The sequence below is a fragment of the Triturus cristatus genome, chromosome 6 (genome assembly GCF_964204655.1).
Source record: "Triturus cristatus chromosome 6, aTriCri1.1, whole genome shotgun sequence".
NCBI classification, from domain to species: domain Eukaryota; kingdom Metazoa; phylum Chordata; class Amphibia; order Caudata; family Salamandridae; genus Triturus; species Triturus cristatus.
In genome coordinates, this window is record NC_140589.1 from 734,400,613 (window position 1) to 734,418,283 (window position 17,671).

The window sequence follows — 17,671 nt, forward strand, 5'->3', positions numbered from 1 at the left end:
GCATGCCATCAGCCAATATGCTGGAATTCTACCTACCACAGCACTGGAGTGGATAGAGCAGGAAGTCGAGGCACGTGGGGTTGGTGAATTTAGGATTGTGGAAAAATTTGGTTCATACAGTTCAACACCACAACAATTAGTGGGCTTCAAAATGCTCCACCACAACATACCACACACTCAGTGTCACCACTTCCGCGAAAATGGACCAGGCTCATTTGCTATGTTGTCCTTACTTAGTGTGATGATGATTGGACTTTTCAGCAGCATCAACACTCTGAAAATTGTTCCAGCGCCACTGGCTTGGGTGCCTTTATTTGCCATGTTCATGCGGTGCGGCCTGGGTTCCTTTGCGTGATGCTTCCTGGTCTAAGTACTTATGGGTGAAATTTCCATGGTTTATGGCCTGGGGGCTTATGTGTGACATTTCCACGGTTTATGGCCTGGGTGCTTATGTGTGACATTTCCACGGTTTATGGCCTGGGTGCTTGTGTGACATTTCCATGCTTTCTGGCCTGGGTGGTTGTTAGGTCATCATTTGCAATTTACTATGCTTTGAAACTTAATACAGCGAAATATGTACTGTAAAATGTGTTGTGCGCAATTTTTGTCTTTCTTTTTACAAAATGTTATTGAGGGTAGAATTCTCTTCCAAACATCTCTAGCTGTCTTTAAGCTTGCTGCGCTTTCTTGCTGCACCCCGCTGGTGGTCTAACAAAACTTGCCAGGGCTGCTTTGGGTTCCCAGTCTATCCCTGAGTGTTGATTAATCAATCTTTTTTGTGAATCACAGTGTGTAACTAACTCTGCACACTGCCACCTCACCCTGCTTTTGTATTAATACCACCAGAGGCCAAAAATTAAAAGTGAGGCAAACTTTACAGACTTTGTATGTCTTTTGGTGAGCGCTGCAGGGCAGGCAGGTGTATGTGTGAGTTGGAAAAAGCCTGAATTTGGGTAGTCAAAGTAGGATCCATTTGGGTTGTTCTTATAATCAGTCATGGTAATAGCTGTACAGATGCAGAGATAAATGTCTTTGTTGCAAACTGCAAATAAATATTAATTGTGCCTGTTACCTAGATGAATTGACATCACACTTCGCACATGTCTAGCGTGTTTTCTTTCACTTTGCTTCCCTAGAATGTCACATACTGGACAGAAGAAGATTTCAAGCTACTTCACAAAAGTCAAGCCCCAAGATGATGAGGAGCCTGCTAGCAAACTTGCTAGAAAAGATCATGTAGTTCCAATGGATGAAGGGAACAAGGAACATGATGAAGTGCGAGCGAAGGCACTAGATGAGAGTGACACCACTACTAGTAGCAGCGTTATAATCCCTACAGAAGGAAAGACACAAGCTAGTCCTCTTAGAGATGAGCAGCATCATGCTGTGGAGATTGGTACAGACACAGAGGAAACACCAAGCACTAGCAAACAGTTTGATAGATCACTTAAGCCACATTCAGACAGAGTTTTTAGGAAATGCATTCTCCCTAAAGGTTGGAAACATGACCAAAAAATGTATTTTCAACGCAAGCATCCGTGGCTAATTGTTAAGGGACCTAACCTTGGCTGTTCTGTGTGTCGCCAAGTCCGTGATCTTGGTGCTGAAAAATCCAGGGGAATGAAATTGTCCAAAGAATGGACTGAGTCTACTGTAAAGGCATATGGCACCAATATAGACCAACAGCACAAATCATTGAGGAAAAAGATTGGAGAACATGCACAAAGCAAGGCTCATGTTGCAACTTTAAAAATCTTAGAGAATGCAAAAAAAGACCCTTTATTGCAAGTAACTGCAAAAGCGCAATCTTTACAAATGTCAGCAACAGCCAGAATATTCCGAGTAGCTTATAAGGAAGCAAAGCGGAACAGACGAAAGGTGCATGCTTGCGCTATGTGCTGCTAGCTAGTTAAGCGTGGAGCGCTTACAATTCCTATTTTAGATAGCGTTTTTCATCTCTATGCTGTAAATCGTTTTTTTGGTTTTAATATTGTTATAATATCGCCCACATTCTTGCACTATAAATTGTGCCCTCACCGCATTTTGCGGAGTCTGTTGTCCTTGCTGGAAGCCCTTGTGCTCCTTCGCGTGGCGCTTGGCCACCATCTTGGGGGTGGTGTTTTGTTAACTGTGCCATCTGCTCGAGCGCTCTAGCGCTTGCCAGGACTCCAGGTGAGCCGGTATTTAATGCTCACACGGGCCGCGCAGCGGTGACGCCTGACTCTCGCCTGAGTCAAGCCAGAGTCTGCCCGTCTGCGCCCGTCAGCGCTAAGGAAGTGCGGGGTGCGGCAGACCTTTTCATCTTCATTATGGCTGCTTCCATCCTCAGGTATGGTAGAGCAGACTTATTGGCCTTACGTGAACATTTTACTATCTGTCCACTTCCGCCTGTAGCACCGCTAAGGGGCCCTTATCGGTGCACCTGTTGCTGTTGGCGCCTGCCTCCCCCTTCTCGTGTCCGCTCCTTGCAAATTTCATCCCGGCAGATTAACGTGTCGGGGGTGAATACTGCCAGTATATATAGCCTAAATGTCAGATCTCTGGTCAAACATCAGGCGGAGATCTTTGATATTGTCACCAATGACTCCCCTGATGTGTTTTTTATGACCGAGACATGGCTACAAGATGCTGACACTGCGATTTTAAACCTTGCCTTCCCCCCTGACTATACCGTGGCAACTCTCAACCGCGGTTCGAGAGGTGGTGGAATTGCAATGGCGGTGAAACGCCGCTTTCCTTGTGAATGGAAAGAACTAAAACTTCCAGGTTGCGAATGTGCTCGCTTTAGAATCTCTCTGTCCCATTGCTATAGCTTTTCAGGTCTTCTAATATATCGGCCTCCGGGCTGCGATGCTGCCTTTAGGGCCGCTCTCCCGGACGTCATTAGCATAGAAGCTCTTGGTTGTGCAAATTTCAATGTGGTAGGTGACCTCAACCTGCACTTTGACTGTCCATCTCAATCCTCCATTAAGAGCTGCCTAGCAGATCTAGAAGCCTTGCAGCTCCTACAGAGAGTGATGTCCCCCTCCCACTCTGGTGGACACATACTGGACCCGTTCTTTACCTCCTTAGAGGATATTACTTTATGCCAACCTGTTCAGTTGTCATGGACAGACCATATGCTGGTGAAGGCAGTTATCCCTGTGGTAGATTCTCTTTTTGTGGCACAGAATAAAACATCTCTCTCCCGCCAGTGGAGTAAATTAAAACTTGAAGACTTCTACCTTTTATTAGGAAAAACACCCCGACCTCTTCTCTCCGATGCTGACTGTGGGTATGATTCATTCTGTACTTGGATTGGCACGGCCTTGGACTCTCTTATTCCCCTTTTACGTTCCAAGTGCCGGACCAAGGCCCATAGCCCGTGGTATGATGAGACCTTGTCGTCTCTCAAGAGAGAGTGTAGGCAAGCAGAAAGGCGATGGAGGAAAGCCTATGATCCCGCGCTCAAAACCTGCTACCTTACTCTATCCAAGGCATATCACAGAGCGGTGTGTCGAACACGTGCCGCATTTTATGCGCAGGAGTTCCGGAACAGCCCTAATCCCTCCAAACTAATCTTTAAGGTCCTAAAGGACCTTACAACTAAGAGGGCCTCCGCGGCAGAAATCTGCACTGACTCTCACTGCGAGAGTCTGGCCTTGTTCTTTGTTCAAAAGGTGCAAGTAATCTACCACACCTTTCCAACTATTGTGCACCGCTCGGATTCATCTGATTGTCCTAAGATCAATGATAGGATCCTGGATTTTTTGGCCCCCCTATCTGAGGAGGGTTTTGATTTACTGAGCCAAAAAATTAAATCTGGCTCCCCTGCAGACCCCCTCAAACCGGCCCTATTTAAAAACATGCAGGCCACATGTCGCGCACCTTTGCTTGCCCTTATTAATATGTCACTGGGTTCAGGGATTGTACCCACCAAGTGGAAGCAAGCGGTAGTTACCCCCATCCTAAAAAAGCCTACCCTAGACCCTATAAAACCTGAGAACTATCGCCCCATCTCTCTGCTGCCGTGGGCTGCTAAAGTCACCGAAGCCCACGTGAATGGGATCCTGGCCGACCATCTTGCCAAAGCTAACATCTTGGATCCCACGCAAAATGGTTTTCGTACAGGCCACAGCACGGAGACTGCCTTGTTATACATGGTTGAACATCTGCGCTCCGTGCTGGACACCGGACAAACAGCGGCACTCCTGTTGTTAGATCTGAGCGCCGCCTTTGATACGGTGTCCCACGAAATCCTGTTGCGGCGGTTAGAGGAAGCTGGGGTTAGGGGGCTGGCACTAGGCTGGTTCCGCTCCTTCCTTTCCAATAGATCTTTTCAGGTTGCGATACCACCCGGTAAATCCACCTCTCACCCGCTCACCTTGGGGGTCCCACAGGGATCATCTCTGAGCCCCACTCTCTTCAATCTTTATGTGAGGCCGCTGGCTGCGGTAGTCAAAGGCTGGGGCATGACAATGGTGTCCTATGCGGATGATACGCAGCTGGCGGTCACACTAAGTGGGGACTCAGCCATGGACGCCCTCAACTTCTGTGAGGGGCTTCGCTCGGTGGCCAATTGGATGAACCAGAATTGTCTCCAATTGAACACAAAGAAGACAGAGGTGATGGTGTTTGGGGAGCAACCTGGATGTTGGAATGACAGCTGGTGGCCCCCCGAGTTAGGAATGATCCCCTCTCCTGCTATGGAGTTAAAAAACCTCGGGGTCTGGCTGGACCCTTTACTTAGCTTCACTTGCCAGACTAAGAGGGTGGCTGCCTCTTGTTTTGGCATTATTAGGGGCATCAGGCCGGTGCTTAAATTCTTCGATGCCCCCACTAGACAGCTTGTGGTCCAGGCCTCGGTACTATCCAGGATAGATTATGCCAGTGCTCTGCTAGCAGGCACGAACAAGGCTGAACTTCTGCGGCTACAACGAGTGCAGAATGCCGCCGCAAGAGCGATATTTGGGCTGCCCAAACGTTGCTCAGTGTCCAGAGCATTGCAAACACTCCATTGGTTGCCTGTTGCTCGGCGGATTGAGTTTAAGGTGCTTTGCCTGGCCTTTAAAATTTTGAAAGGCATGGCTCCACCTATTCTCATGAACCTTCTGTCTCCATATGTCCCCTCTCGCTCTTTGAGATCGATGGGCCAGAATTTGGCTGTTGTTCCTCGCTTTTTGCTGAGCAGGATTGGAGGCCGCTCCTTCCGAGTAGTAGCCGCTAAGCTTTGGAACGCTCTCCCTAATGATATCCGTGCTTTGGAAGATTTAACCAGGTTCAGACGTGTCATCAAAACTTTTCTTTTTAATAAAACCAACTGACTCTGTTGCATTTTGTGATGTTGTGTTTACCTTTCTTGGCGCCAGGACGCCCCTTTGCTGGGGCAGCTGTGCGCGGTATAAAAACCATTAACATAACATAACATAACATATGGTTTTGAAACCGAGATAGACTGCCACCAGTTGAATGGACTTGATATGGGGCGAATTTTGCACTCCAATGTAGCTTGCTCAAACATACAGCGCCACATATCCTCAGAAATGAAGAGGAAGATATTTACCAAAATTATTGAACTTTCCCCAAAAGTAAGTCTTTTACTAGATGAAGCCACTGCATTAAATAGGAAAAGTTCCTTAATTGTGTACATGCGAATGCAGCTACCTGCCATGGACTCCCCAGCTAATATTTTTGTTGACCTCATTGAGCTGAGTGATTTGTCAGCTGACGGCATAGTAAACAGTTTACTATCTGCACTAAATAAAGAAACAGTTAACATCAGTGAGGACTTTCTCTCCAAATACCTGGTTTCAGTTGCCTGTGATGGAGCTTCAGTGATGTTTGGCCGCCACAGTGGTGTTGTTAAGAGGTTGCAAGAAAAAATCTCTCCCAATATTGTAGCCTGGCACTGCTCAGCACATCGCCTGGAACTTGCCGTTCATGATGTCATGAAAGATATTGGCGCTACAAATCATTTCAAAAACTTACTTGATAAGCTCTATTCTCTATTTGCCACATCTGTAAAAAAAACGTTTGGAGCTAAAAGAATGTGCAGAAGCCCTTGACATTCAGCTTTGCAGAATAGGTCGAGTGTTAGATAGTCGTTTGGTTGCATCAAGCTTCAGAACAGTAGAGGCTGTTTGGAACGCTTACCCTGCTCTCTACAAGCACTTTACTAGAGCAGCTGATGATGGTTCCCGTGACAGTTCCTCACGAAATATGTACACAGGCCTAGGAAGGCGGTTATCATCTATACAGTTTGTTGCTAATCTTGGCCTCATGTATGATGCTCTTCAGGAGTTATCAGAGTTATCACTCGAGTTACAGAAGCGTGACTCTACAATCATTGATGCTCATCGAGCTATTTGTCGGCAAATTGCAGTATTTGAGGCAATGGTAGACAGGCAAGAGAACCACTTCTCACAGTGTAAAAAGGGCATAGAAGAAAATATATTCCAAGGTGTGATGCTGCACAAAGGAAAGACCACTGACAAAATCATTGAACAGGGACAGTTTTTTTGTAGCCTTGCAGAAAATCTAAGAAATCGTTTGTTGTCTACAGGAGGTACTAATTCTACTGACAAAAAGGCAGAGTATGATACACTGATTAGCGAAGTGAAAGTTTTATACAAACAGTACTGGCCTGATGAGCTACCCGTTCTTTATGGTGAAAGTGAAATTGAGTCTCTGTGTTAAAGATTCAACATTGCAAGTCGAGAAACCATACGTGCTTACAGAGAGTTTAAGGAATCTGGAGGAAAAGAAATTAAAAGGCACTTCAAGGAGCTTTTGATGGCCTTACACACTATTGCTATCAGTACTGCAGAATGTGAGCGGGGCTTTTCTCAAATGAATCTCATTTGCACATCTACAAGAGCATCGTTGCTGACTGAAACAACATGTTCTTTAATGTTTTTAAATCTTGTTGGCCCACCGTTGAACAGATTCAACCCCATACCCTATGTTCAGTCATGGCTTGCAAAAGGACGAAGGGCAGCTGATGACACTAGGAGTAAAGCAAGGAAAGAGGAAGACTTATGCACAAGCAATTTGGACTGTTTGTGGACTTTTCTAGAAAAATAGATGCTAGCCAATTCCAACTGACAAAACGGGTCATTGCAATGTTTTGAAAAAGTTAGGCAGCGGGCTTTACTGTGTTTGGATATTTAATTATTGTTCTAGTTTATATAGGTTATTTATTTGCATTTATAACACTTTGTTGACAGTGTCAGTTTATTTAATATTTTGATATATTTATGTCTCTTCCTTGTTTGGATGTTATATTTATTGTTCTATTTTATATGTTATTTATTTTGTTTTTATAAGACAATACTTTTTCGTTTTTCCATTTTAGAACATGTATTTATTTGACGGTATTTATCTGCATTTTAGTTTTAGTTATTTTGTCTTTATTTATTATTTGTATGGCACGATAGCCATTTTGCACTAATAGGTATGACTTGAGACACTGCCCAGCCAGCAATTACCTATTCTTTTGGCTTGTTTACCTATAGGACTTTTTGGGGTCAATTACATTTTTCTGTGCTTTGTTAAGATACAAATCTTTTAATAAAAAGTAATATTTTGAACAAATGCCTCTTTTCTCATCTCTCTTGTCTGTGTGCTACGGAACTACATTTGGAAACGCCAGTTAAGTTCCAGCTTTTTTACTATTCTGAATGTCTAATAAATGCACATAAAGCTCCATGCCAGGGAGTAAATTATAGTAACATGCCCAATTGTTAATCATCTTTTTTAATTGTTTCTCTAAAAGTAATTGCTGTAACAGAATACTAACTCTGCTATTTAGAAATCCCAAACCCCTTCGGCCACTGGAAGTGACAAAGTGACTCATTCAAGTGTATTTCATGATTTTATTCCGCTTATCTGTTTAGACAAGTGTTTTCACAACATTTTGGTTTATTTTGTCACATAAGCTATGTAAAAGTTGCATCTTTTTGAACTCTTAGACTCACTCAGTCACTGCATAGACTCGCTATTAACAAGGGCATACCCTACCCAGTATTGTCCTTTCCCCAAATCAGCACGTAGAGCACTGGAATTGTCCCTTTTCAATGCATTAGTGATCTCAGCTAATTTATTCCAAACTTGTGCTTTAAACTCACTTTTGATTGAATCTTTTTCAAAATTTTCACAGGGCAGTGAAACCTCCTATCTAAACCTTACTATGAGGAAGGCTCCCTTTCTGAAATTCATCTGTCTTTTCGCAGTGCCAGTTGACGATGTGGGTGGAGCTAATAGAGGAAATGGGTGGAGCCAATGGAGGAAGTGGGTGGAGCCAGAGAAAAGTAGGTGTGTCCTCCAACAAAGATTTGAGCACCTGCACTTCATATTTTACAAATTAAGCACTGCTGCAGAGCCAGTGTTCACCCCCGGTACAAGAACTCTCGGATGTTGACTCCCAGGATTCCGTGGACGATGAGCTCGAGGCTGGCCCATCTGGTGTGCCAGGGAGCAACAGGTCCCAGGACCCCATCGTCCCCCCCACCACTTCTGCGGCAACAACAACTCCACAGCAGACCCCTGCTGACATGGCCTGTGTGGCCACCGCCACCACCACCACCACCACTACCAGTGCTGCCTGCAACACCCTCCCTGTCCCAGAGGATGCCCAGCACACACCACCCATGGAAGAGGGCAGGGAGAGGATGCGGGTGCCCACAGTGGTGAGGCAACAGGTCCGTGGCAGCAGGGCAGGTGGGAGGGGCAGGGTCACCCAGGGACACCAGGAGACTGGGACCCACTCCCCGGAACACATCACTAGAGTCCTGGGTGCATACGAACAGGCCCAGGGACGAACGGGCCGGTCGGACGATCTGTTGCACGAGCTCATCCTGCTGATGAGGTCCATCGACACCCGCATGGGACAAATCGTGGACCTCTTGGGCCAGCAAGTGGCTGTACTGAGGGACAGGTATGCACCACAGACAACACCTCCACCTCCCTCTGGTGGGCTGCACAATGACAGTTCATCATCCTCCCCTGCGCCCACAGAGAGGGGTGAGTCCTCAGACCCCACTGGCCCTGCAGCAGGGCCGCCCCCTGCAAAACGACGAAGGGGCCGTCCCAAGAAGACCCTGTGAGTATCTGGAGGCCAAGCACCTGCCAGACGCCAGTCACGGAGCCAGCCATGATGACAACCCTCTCCACCACTGCATTGAATCTTTGGACTGTCCTTCCCCACACTGCCTTGTGAATGGCATCTGTCTGTTGGACTGGGTCACCACAGCAATGTGGTGACTACTCGACTATCTCATCTACCACGACTGTCAACTCACTGCTCCCCCCTATGGAAATATATACCCCCTCGCATCTTACCATAGTAAATAAAATATCCTCACACACATGTTGATGTGTCTACTCCGTCTTTATTGCAGGGTGTACAGTCTTCAACATGATCACAATGTACCAGGAGCATGGGCCGTATGCAGGCAAGGAGAAGTCAAAGGCACCTAGGGAAACACAACAGAACAACTGTCACTGGTCTGGGCGTGGCATCACAGATATCACACAAGCCCTAACACCAGGATAACCCAACATGCACATGTCACAATGGCCACCAAGTGTCAACATACACGTCCCGTTGATGATCCCAAATGACATGTCCTAGAAACATTTCCAACCACCACTGAGTCTACAACTGGCTGATGCTACAATTCTCACATGCCCCTTCACGACAACAGCAATATCATCAGACAATGGGTATGTTGCACATTGACACCCACCGTCAAGTGAAGTAGCGTGTGATGAGCTGTTCACGCAGGTCAACACCTTCCTCAGGGCAGCAGGTCACACACATAGCATGCCACAAGACTAGGCATCCTCACCCACAATCCATGCACGCTCTGGAAGAAGATTAGCCATCAGCTGGGGCACTATGCTGTTCCACAGGATGTAGGTGTCGTGGGCCGAGCCTGGGAATTTGGCACACACCTGCGAGATGGTCATATCTGCCAGGCACACCACCTGCACATTGATGGAGTGGTAATGCTTGTGATTGCGGTAAATGTGCTCACTTGCCTGTGGTGGCACAAGAGCGACATGGGTGCAATCAATGGCCCCAACAATATTGGGGATGTGTCCAAGTCGATAGACGTCTTCCTTCACAGCTGGCAATTCAGCACCCCTGGGAAAATGGATATATCTGTCCTTGTATAGCATCATGGCGGACAGTACATTATGCAGCACCATGCTGAACATCGGTTGTGACATCCCACCAGCGCTGGCCACAGTCTCCTGGAATGATCCAGTGGCAAAAGAATGCAGGGCTGCCATCACCCTATAAGTAGGGTTGAAAGCTGTTGGATATGTCCTGCGTGGCTCCAACAGATCACAAAGGGTTTTCAGGGTGGCTCTGTCCAGGCGGCGTTTCCATATGATCGCAACATCCTCCATGTCCTCCAGCACCGTCAAGTGACCAGTCAAATTTGGCCTCCTCCTATTGGAGATGATAGTGGACACATGTCAATGCAATACATCATGATATGTGCAACGCATATCACGTTCTGGATGACACAACGACAACAATGACTGACATCTATGGTGACTAACAGACCAGCTTACATGGAGGGACACCTTCAGCTACACAAAGGGCACACGTGTCAACTTACACAAAACAAGTACCTCAAACACCACCTTTGGCAATGTGAATGCACATAGGGATGTGGCCACAGTACACATGTGCACGCCTGGGAGTCTAGCAGCCAGCATATGTGTAACTAATCAAAACCACTGTCTCATACCTAGCTGCTGTACCGGTCACACCTTAATGCGTCATTCCAACCTGGCACACATCTACCACACAATGACCACAGTCGGCGTTGGGATGACAAATGTGTTCATGAGCAGACATGAGAGGCAATGCTAAATAGATCAACATTCATCGAGACGAGCATTGCTGTGATTGTCACTGGACCTCAACACATTGACATGTGTACACATTGTACAGTCCAGGACAACACTGTCCTGCCTACACCAGCATCAAATCGTTAAGTGACATGTGAGTGGGTACAGGCAAATCAACGTTACACACACACATGGAATGTGTAGCCATCAGTGAAGTAAATTGAACATTGGCATTGTGTGCACAATGATGTGCCATTGAACATGTTGGCACTGTGCACTGTTGATGTTTGACAGATGGCCATCACTATTGTATGGCACCCATATCGCGGTAGCTAACACCTGGCACTGGCGGTGTGTCACCAGCACCCCCATTCACACAAGTGCGGTAGTCATAGGCATGGAGACATGTGGAAATGGCAGTTGGCATGCTCCGCCGCCAGAATGGCGGTGCCTCTTGTCAATGCATGGCACCCATATCGCAGTAGCTACCTCCTGGTACCGGCGGTGTGTCACCAGCACCCCCATTCACACAAGTGCGTTAGTCATAGGCATGGAGACATGTGGAAATGGCAGTTGGCATGCTCCGCCACTAAAATCACGGTAGCGCACACCGGGCCCCTGCGGTGTTTCACCACCATGGAGCTCGCCCTAGAGCCAATGCGAAACTCGATAGCGGTGGCATGATGCAATTTTGAAGATCACGGTAGGCGTGCTCTGCCACCACGGAGGCGGTCATTGGATGCATTTGAAAGATGCACCATCATGGTAGCACACCCCGGGCCCCAGCGTTGTATCACCGCCATGGAGCATGCCCTTACAGCCAATGGGAGCCATGATTGTGTTGACATAATGCAATTTTGAAGATCGCGGTAGGCGTGCTCTTGGATGCATTTGAAAGAGGCAGACCTGGACCACCAATTGCTGCAGCTTGGCACCTTTGAAACTATCCCAGGGGGCTATATATGTGGGAGTGAGCCTCACATTGCCACTGCTCACAGAGCCTGCTGCCTGAGACCCCTCACCTGCTGCTGCCTCCAGGGACTGCTGAATGAGACCCCTCACCTGCTGCTGCCTCCAGGGACTGCTGCCTGAGACCCCTCACCTGCTGCTGCCTCCAGGGACTGCTGCATGAGACCCCTCACCTGCTGTTGCCTCCAGGGACTGCTGCCTGAGACCCCTCACCTGCTGCTGCCTCCAGGGACTGCTGCCAGAGACCCCTCACCTGCTGCTGCCTCCAGGGACTGCTGCCTGGGAACCCTCGCCACCAAAATCCCCTGCTGTTGTCTCACGTCCACAGTAATGGCAAGGACAGAGAAGATCTGTGTCAGACCCTTCACGAGCGAGGAGCTGGAGGTCCTGGTGGACGAGGTGCTCACACAGTACCCAAGGCTATATGGTGGCCCAAATGTCGTGGTAAGTCTTCAACAGTGGTGTGGTAGGGCAGGGGGGCCACACATGTAGTGGACTGATGCAGTATGCACCTGGGCGTGTGGGGTTGTGTCATGCACTGCCTGACATGCTGTCTCCAGTGGGAGGGTGTGTACCCAATGACACAGCTTTCCCTCCCTGCACATGTATGTATGAGTGACCTGTGTTGTGTTGTCAGCCATACAGTGATACAAAAGGTTGTTCATGCTGTAGTCAGGACAGTGATTGCTTGGCTGGATGGCTGTGTGTGCCCCTGTAGTCCATCTCAGTGTGAGCCCAGCTGGCCTGCACAGTCCCCACCTACAAAGACAAGGACAACTCACTCAACTTACAGAGTATGACATCAGTCTTGTCACATAGCACTAAAGCTATGGTCAGTCTCAGCACTGTGGTTTGCATACAACTGCCGTTGTGATTGACATATTGGATTTGTGATATCATGTCCATCCATGTACCACCATGACACATTCAAATATTCACAAGACAGGGACATTGATGGCTGCGCAGTCTTGGACACAGTGAGTCCACCCACAAACACAGGTTGACATGTGATGTATGTGTTACTCAAGCAAACAATGGACTGGAGATGTGGGCAGGCTATATGGGTGTTTCAGTGCTGGCATCCTGCATGTGTGTGAGATGTGCAGGGACTGTGTTCCCCCCCACACCTGCATGCCTTAACATCAGCTTTTCCCATGCAGGGGTCCCATGTGGGCTGTACTATAGTCTCTGATTGACCTATCATTGGATATGTGATGATGTTGTATCTTGCTGCCATACTGATAGATGTCAGTACATGGCACTGTGTCCCTGATCATTTCTCCCTCTTGTTTCCCATGCCTGCAGCTCAAGGTACACCAGTGTATGGCCATGTGGAGGGCCATTGCAGCGAAGGTGCAAGCCCTGGGGGTCTCAAACTGACGGCGCACCTACTGCCACAAGAGATGGGACAACATCAGCCGGCTGGCAAAGAATGTGGCGGATATGACCCTGGGGCTGCTTCCTTGCACTGGGCGTCTGGCACGGCACAGCATGACACCACTAATGGGGCGCATCTTGGCGGTGACACAGCCTGAGCTGGATGCACGTTTGAAGGAGCATCAGCAGCAAGCCAGGGGTGAGCATTTGGGGAGTCTGACTTTGGCTTTGAGTGGCTGCATGTGTACAGCGCCTGTTCCAGCGCTGGCCTCTGTGATGTTGGTAGTGTGATGCTGTGGCATGTAAGTGGCTGCTGGCCTGGGTGCCTGTGGCATGCATTTGCCCTACCTGTACTTGCAAAGTTGATTTGGATGCTGTGCCTTCACATTACATTCTGAGTTGTGCTCTTCAGGTTTCTTCTACATTGGTGTAGTCTTGGGAATCCCATGGGAGGGAACGGCAGTGTGCCCAATCTGACTGTGCGTACATCAATGCGTCCATTGCATGCACCCATATTGGGGAGGGATAGACATCTTACAGCAATGTGCAGCATTCTTTTGTCCCCAAGGTACGGCATGGTGGGTGGCATGGGCTAATGTCCATTGTGGACTGTCATGTTGTAGTCTGGTTCTGTGTTGTCCCCTCCTGTTCCATCCAGTTCTTTCATTGGCAACAAGTACTGTGCCCCAATCATGTCCCTAGGTGTGCTCAGAACTAGTTGTGTATCTTTGAACAGAGCCACAAGCAGGGTGTTGTGCTGTGTGGTCATCACATGGCTCACTCATGCCTGAGTTTCCAGTTTCCAGTCTATGTAGTGAGTTGGCACAATGTGATTGCACAGGGTGGTGTGCAACATGTAGATTTGCTCTACTTTTGTCATGCATTGCTTGCATATGTTTGTTCTGTTTTTGCGACTGACCTGACCCTACATCTCTCTCTCCCATGCAGCATCACCTGTGGTTACGGAGGGACAGGAGACGGACACCAGTGGGGGTGAAACTAGTACCACAGCTGCCCAGGAGCCCAGTGACACAGATGTCACCAGCGCATCAGGGGGGGACAGGAGTCTACTGGAGGAGTCCCAGCTTGAGACGCAAAGCACCACATCATCCTATGGCAGCGGGGATGCATGCATGTTGGAGGGCACAGGGAATGGGTACTCTGCATCGACTTCCACCATGCAGCGGCCATTGCCCACCCTCCCAGCCACTTCCTCTGCTGCTGCCCGTGTCCGCCTCAGTAAGAGGGGAAGAGTGTCCTTCACCCCTGGCACCGCTGCCCCTGTCCCCCCGCTGCCCTCAGTGCTGAGTCTGTGGACCTTTTGCGCCAACTGCGTTTGGCCAGACAGCTCTCCTCAATGCCTTCATTGACCACGACCAGAAATTGGCCCAGGTGGTTGCTTTCATGGAGGGCATACATTCCGACGTGGGTGGTTTGCACCGGACAGTCCAGGCTTTGTCATCAACAGTGACGTCTGCCCTGCAACAGGCACATTCTCACAGTCCAGCTCCAGTCCCTTTGTCCAACCCCCAAACAGTGGCCACGTGTGACGATAGTGACCACGGTCCACATACATCAAAGTCACGATACAGTACACGGAGCACACAGCAGCAGCAACCCAAGCGGTCCCGTGCACAGACACCATCCCCACAGAAGACCAAAGGCACCCCAGAGCGCAGGGAGAAAAGCCCGTCAGGCGACACCAGTGGACAATTAGCAAAGCAGCAGACCTCAGGCACATATGCCTCAGTGGCATCCCCATCCAAGGACTCTCCTGCCCCTAAAGCATCGTGCAAAGATATTCGTACAGTGTCTGTGCCCACCAAGGAGGTGGTGCATGCCAAGGGTACACCTAGGAAGGGCTCAAATGCAGTATCACCAACCACCTCGACTCCCATTCCAAGCCCAGTGAAGCAGGGGCTGGAGGGCACTGTAGGGGTAACACCTAATAAATAGGGGAAGGGGGGGCAGAGGCTCCGCTGGGTCCAGCACATCACCAGAGGGGCTGCCAGCGCCTGCACCTGCTGCAGCAGTGGTGGTGTGTGTGCCTGTTTTGCCCACACCAATTCCCATTGATCCCAAGTCAGGCAAGCCATTTAGGATCCCCAAGAAGTGGAAGGGCACCCCTCCACAATCTCCCAGCCATACCGTGACTCCCGTCTGCATGACTCCACCTCCACGTGCCACTACACCACCTGGTCCAAACAGCCCTGCAGCTTGCCAAGCCGCTGATAGCTCTACCTCAGCTGTTCCGCTCTCTCCCCCTTTAAGTGCCCTGACAGTCCCCGAGACACAGGCAGCTCCCAGTCCGCCTGACAGCCAAGTCTGAGTGGTAGTCACCCTCACACACCTGTGTCTCACACAGGTGGGCCTGTACTGCACATTGTTGCCCCGACTGTGTTGCTGACCATGGAAAGATACAGTCGCACACATTCCCTGTGCAGCTTCTCATGGACTCAGTCTGCAGTTTGTCATGCCCACTGGCCTTGCCGTTCACTGCTGTGTTGGACCCTTGCCTGTGCAGCTTCTCATGGACTCAGTCTGCAGTTTGTCATGCCCACTGGCCTTGCCGTTCACTGCTGTGTTGGGCCCTTGCCTGTGCAGCTTCTCATGGACATGTTCTGCACTCTGCCCTGGCCACTGGCCTTGTTGTTCACTGCTGTTTTGCCCTTGCCTGCGCAGCTTCTCATGGACATGCTCTGCATTTTGTGCCTTACTCTTCTCTTCTCACGGTGCCTATCTGTGCAATTTGTGAATAAAGACAGTTGCTCCAGTTGTCTATTTTGTCAGTGTCCTTACTGGATGAAGTTATTTTGCTGTGTGTAAATGGTTTACTGTGCCACATGGTCTGTGTGGCCCTTCAACATGGTCAATGTTTGGGCTCACTTGCTCTCTTTTTTTCAGGGGTGACAGGGTCTTCAGTTCTTCTTGGCCCAGATACTTGTGGTGGCAATGGTGTCAATTTCGAATGGTTAGCAGTAGTCATTTACTTGATTAGTTCATGTTGGCTCTATTGTACACATATCAGGTTGGGGGGCACTGCCAGCACAGGGTGGGTTTCTGATTGCAGGCAGGCTGTCTAGGGTCATCATGTGTGTGTTCTTCCTATATGTGTGCCCAGTGGTGTATGTGTGTGGTCATCTTGTGATGGCCAGTCACCCTAGTCCCATGGCTTACTTTCCATGTGTGCTCTTGGATGGTCAGGTAGTGTGCAGTGTGAAGGGGGCGAGTTTGTGGGAAGTGTTGATGTGTGCATGCCTATGCAATGTCAACTACACACATGTCACCCCGGAGCTGTGTGCCTGTTGTTTTGATTGTTCATCCCTGTGGATGTGGTTGTATGCCCATTTATGAGTTGTATGTTGTGCACTGTGCAGTGTGTTGGTGTGTCCTTGCAGTTCTGTCTGACTCCTACTTGTTGTTTTTGTCACTTGTGAGTATGCAGAGGGTGTTACTGGCAATTCAGTGTTGTGTTTTGTAGCACATCCATGTGTCTGGTGGCTGTTTGTCAGGTCTGTGCAGACCTGCTGAGCCACACTGCCATTGTGGTTGTATTTTCTCATGCCTTGCTGTCCCATGGTGCCTTCTTGCCTCCAGTGTGGCATGTTGTGTGTGTTGTCATGCCATCCCCTATCTGTGCTTCAGCTGCCTACCCATGGTGGGTCTGCACTCCTTCTCTTTGTGTATGGTACACTCCTGCCATGTCCCCCACTGACATGCAGTACACTTCACTTTGCTGTGAGCTGTCCCCTTGGTTTGTATGTGTGTGGGCCTCCCCATGACTTCATTTGTGCCACTGTGCTTTGTGGTGCAGTTCTTTGCCCAGGGTCAATGTGTCGCTCAGTGCATTTCCCCAATGGGTCATGTGTGATGTTCTGGTTCTGTTTGTCAGTCATGGTTGCTGCTATGCAGTTCAACTGTGTGTGCTGCCCAGTCCTGTGGTCAAGTTGTTTCCACCTTGGTGTCCCAGACTTGTGAATCTATTGGGTGTTGTGTTGGATGTATGTGTGTTGTTTGTGTTATTGCTTCACTTCCTGGGTGTGCTGTTGTCTTTGTGCTGTGCTGTATGGTGTTGTGTGGGTTGCTGTTCTGTCACTGATGTCTGTGTGTTTCTGGTATGCTTGGTGTGCACACACAGCTTGTTGTGCATGCAGTGCTGTGTGTGTATGTTGCCTTGTGATTGCCTGGTGTGCATCCCCTGATGTCGTGCTATGTTTGCTATGTGATTGTTCTGCCTGTGCATCTGTTGTTTGTTTGCTGTGGCTGTGTTGTTCTGTGATGGTGCACTTCTTGTGTGTGTTGTGGTATGTTGTCTGTGCATTGTTCCAGAGTGATGAGGTTGTGCACTCCTGTTGTGGCTGTGCTCCCATTGCCTTTCCCCAGTTTAGCTGCACAGGGCATGTCTGTCGTTGTTGTGGCTCTGTGTGTGTTTCAGTTGGGTTATGTGTTTGTCTGTTGTATTTGTTTCCACATTTGTGGT

At 48.9% G+C, this 17,671-nt stretch overlaps 1 pseudogene; it reads left to right on the forward strand.

The window, feature by feature from the left end:
• The first annotated feature begins 1,137 nt into the window (after positions 1-1,137).
• LOC146817792 (E3 SUMO-protein ligase KIAA1586-like) lies at positions 1,138-7,062 on the forward strand (annotated as a pseudogene).
• Positions 7,063-17,671: the final 10,609 nt, after the last annotated feature.